Source organism: Atractosteus spatula, chromosome 5, assembly GCF_055471065.1.
Source record: "Atractosteus spatula isolate fAtrSpa1 chromosome 5, fAtrSpa1.hap1, whole genome shotgun sequence".
NCBI classification, from domain to species: Eukaryota; Metazoa; Chordata; class Actinopteri; order Semionotiformes; family Lepisosteidae; genus Atractosteus; species Atractosteus spatula.
Genome location: NC_142710.1, coordinates 46,551,050 through 46,555,412, shown reverse-complemented (window position 1 = coordinate 46,555,412; position 4,363 = coordinate 46,551,050). Strand labels below are relative to the sequence as shown.

At 39.3% G+C, this 4,363-nt stretch overlaps 1 pseudogene; it reads right to left on the bottom strand.

Moving 5' to 3' along the window:
• Positions 1–541: 541 nt before the first annotated feature.
• On the bottom strand, positions 542–1,115 carry LOC148835169 (general transcription factor II-I repeat domain-containing protein 2B-like; annotated as a pseudogene).
• Between the last annotated feature and the right edge of the window lie 3,248 nt (positions 1,116–4,363).

Below are 4,363 nucleotides of genomic sequence, written 5' to 3'. Positions count from 1 at the left end.
TTCTATTTAGAACTATTCTACAGACAATCATGTTCGATACTTTTATTTATTGCAGAGAGAAACAGAAAAACAACCACACTTTAAGCTCAATTTTGTAATATAACACATCAAAACTGTACTCAGTGAGAGGAGTGCAATCTCTGATATGGTGTGATTTCAGATGTTGCAATGCACAGCAGTGCTGAGTGGTGATCATCAGTGAGGGAAGATCTGTATCTTGGCTTGTATCTTTTATTTCATCAATGAAAACATCAGTTTGCATATGTAGTGTAGCTTAACAAACAGAAAACAAGAAGCTTCTGAGCATACATCCTGATCTTTGGAAAGTTTTGTTTTTTGAGAGAACCTCAGCAGCAACTCTGATTTGAAGTATTGTACCAGCAGTGCATCAGACTGCAGATCAATAAACTCAAGTTGTACTGTAGGGCGCTGGTAGTGTTATCTACGTTGAATGTGAAAGGAGAGGAAAATACAAACATGTCATTTTCTTTTGTTTTAAAAATCCTCAAATCATTGGGAAAATTCACCTTGCATGCAGCTTTCAGGTATATTTTCCCCATTGGTCACCTAATATGTCCCTGTCTTTCAATGTGAAGAGATGGGTAAGATTGTTGCTTTCCAACTGGGTCAGCAGGAGCAGCTTTGCCATGAAGGCCTTAAACATTCTATAAATCTGATACACAAAAGGGCATTTGCCATATAGCTTGGTATTCAATTCATTCATAAGATCTGTAACATCCACAGCAAACGCAAAATCTGTCAGCCACTCTATGTCATTCAATTCAGAGAAGTCCCCTTCTTTTCTTTTAACTTTAAACAAATGACCAATTTCTTTACCCAAGCTAAGCCAATTAACTTTTGTATGATAGCTGAGGTCTGAGTTCTCTGACTCCAGCTCTTCCAAAAGAGTGACAAACTGCCTGTGGTTTATGCTCTCACTCTGATTGAAGCTCTGATTTGGTTACTAATTCCACAACATGGTTTATCTTCAGGACAGATTTAAAGAGAACTTCCTGATGAATAATGCAATGGAAAAAAACTATTTTCTGTGCTGGGTTTTCTCCTGCTACTTGATCTTGTAACCTTTTCAGAAGGCCAACATTTTTTTCTGTCATATTAGTGACACCCATCAGTAGTCACATTGGCTAGCTTCCCCAAATTCAGTCCCAAATTTGTCCTAATAAATCTTTCCCCATAGTGTTTTTCATTGACTGCACTGAAGCCAGCTTGATGAGTAGTTAAACCTCATATGAATGTTAATAGCTGGGTTGTGTCATATACATCACAGCTCTTGTCAAGGGCCAGAGAGAAATACAAAAAATTGTTTACCTTTGCTTTTGTTCCAGATTTTAATCTATAAATCTACAATTAGCTAAATCAAGCCTTACCCTTATACAGTACCTGATTTGGACAACTATTTAAGCCCTAGTTTTTCCATCGACATTCCCCCTGTACCAGAGTAAATATTGAATTCAGCATAGTTCAATTCTTGTTGCCTAGATCCCATCACTACCTCTTAAAACTTTCCTGCCAGACATCTGCCCTATAATTGTCAATATTATCAACGATTCCCTTTCCATCAGTGTGGTCCCTACTCTTTTCAAGACTACATCAATCACTTTAATACTAAAGGAACCCGGCTTGGATTCTGATATAACGATTAACTAAAGACTAATTTCTAATTTACTGTTTTTATCAATTATAGACTCACTTCATAGCTAATGATCTGTTCGAACCATTCCAGTCCATTTTGTTCACAAATCATAGCACTGAGACTTCTCTTGTCAAGGTTGTAAATTATTTTCTTGATGAGTTTGTCTTGGGGGCTATAAGTATTCTTATGCTCCTTGATCCTAGTGCTGCTTTTGATATAGTAAGTCAGTGGTTCTCAAACTTTTTGGACCAAGTACCACCCCTAATCCAACCAAAGCATCCAAGTACCACCTACAAGTCATCATCTCATAGGAACCCCAGAAATTCTCAATGACCAACATGAGCGCGCGTGCACACACACTCACACATACATATAATAAATATTATAATAATAAACTTTATTTGATATAGCGCCTTTAAAGGTGGCTTCTCAAAGTGTTTTACAGAAAAAAAACATTAACAACAACTAATAAAAAAGCACCATTTCAGTGAGAGGGGTGAGCCTGTTTAGTTGAGTAAAGCAGATGTGAATTAATTTTTCGAGCCTTGATACAATTCACAACAGAGTCGAACAGATTTTAAATCGTCAGGCATTTTCTTGACGCAAAGGTCTCGCGGTGGATGTTGTAATGCGTCCATTAATTTCTGGAGTAACCTATCTAATTCGTGCAACTACACCGTTATGTCGGCTTGTCATTGCTCTAGCACCGTCTGTACAAACTCAGACGCATTTTATCCAGTCGAGGCCATTAACTTCGATAAATTCATTCAGAAGCTGAAATATGTGCTCTCCTGTAGTTCCTGTTGGTAGCGTCTTACAGAACAGAAAGTCCTCATAGGACGTACCCTCAAACTCGTATCTAACATTAACGAGCAAATTGGCTAAATCGACTACAGACTCATCTAATTGCAGTGAAAAACATCTGCTCATCTTAACGCGCTCTATCAGTGTACTTTTGATATAATCCTTCATTTCAATAATTCTATGAGTGACTGTGTCTTTCAGGGGGAGGGGGGCAGCAGGTCGAGCTGTTTAGCAGCTTTTTCTCTACACATAATACGTGTCAGCTCTTTTGCCAACGGTAAATAAGGTTCTTCAAAAATAGTGTAGCTTACCTGCTTTAGCAATCTGCAAGCTTGCATTTTTCCGCGTTTCCGTTTTTATTTCCGTATTTATTTAAAGTTTTTATTTCATGCGCATGGGAGCGAAACACAGAGACGCTCGGTGTATTTTTCTCAAATTAGAACAGTTCTTAAATATTTTTCTGTTATCACGCTTTCGTGTGCTCACAAGATTACCTGCGTTCGTAGCACGTATTTCTATGCATTCCTGTGTTTACAACGTTGGCATTGTTCCAAAATCACGCACATTCTCCTTTCTCCCTATGATACAGGAGATACAGTAGCTTTTTTTAAATACAATTGGTCACTTGCGTCCGTAGCACGCATTCCTATAGAGTGGTATAGAATTGCAGAGTATCTCTTATGTCCACTGAAGTATTAGCGCGCACTGTATCGTAGTACGTACGCTGCGTATTCGACACGTATTAAAATACAAAATATGAAAACCCGTCCCGACTTTTCAGCGCACACGACACAGTTCCAGGGTCATTTGGCGTTCCACTTGGCGGCACTCCACGTACCACTGCCGGTACGCGTACCACAGTTTGAGAACCACTGTAGTAAGTCATTCAGTGTTGCTCAAACACTTGCAGGTGTTCTTGTCTAGCAATGGCACTGTTTTTAACTGGCTCTGCTCTTACCAGCTCTGACTAGCAGGCAGCATTTTGTTTATATGTTCTTTATAAATCCCCCATGGCCCCAGTAAATCATTGTGTGAAACAGGTTAATTCTTGGGCATATTGCTTTTAATGATTTATATACTTTCTCTAAGGTGAATGCTTGATTTGTACATTTACTGTATAAATCCATTCTTGATTTCTGCAACTCTTTGCTCTGTGGGCTCTTTAAAACTCTTCTCAGTAAGTTGCAATATGTCCAAAATTGGATATGTCCAAAAGTGATCTCAGCTACAGAATGACCTACTGGTCTTTACATGTGGGAAAGTAAGGGAGATGAGTTTGTCTTTTGGATAATGATCCAAAATGATAATGTCCGCTGCTGGCTCCTGGATGTCTAGCAGAGAGCCAATGGCATGTCTGGACCTGATCTTAAAGTCACAGGGCGTGGTCAATCACTTCCAGTTGGTGGATCTTCATTCGGATCTATAGGGTTGGTACCAGAACAAAACCTGATAGCATCTGAGCCATTCACTAACTTGTGATGTCATACAGTACCTTAAAAGCAAGAACCCAACACGTTTTTGCTGGTTAACCACTGGCTTCTAATCTCTCTCCATCTAAACTGGCAAACTGATTTTCAAGTCAGGACTTAAACTTTTCTCCAAGATACCAGGCCGAGAGAGTAACTCAGTAAAGTATAGAATTTTGCTAGTATTTGATTTTTTTTCTTTTTGTCAACATTCTGAATATCTCAGCATATTTTGAACACGCTATTCCCACCTTGTCAACCATGCACCTGGACCTCAAAAAGACAAATTGTGCACAGACAGTTTTAAAGATCTAAGTCAGCGGGATGCTACTTTGGCACAGCTGCCTGAGCCCCCACACAAGGCAAAAGCTCTTTTTCTCACTATCTTCTATCTGTACCCAGGACCCTCCCAGCACAGAGAACCTACCACGGACAAACC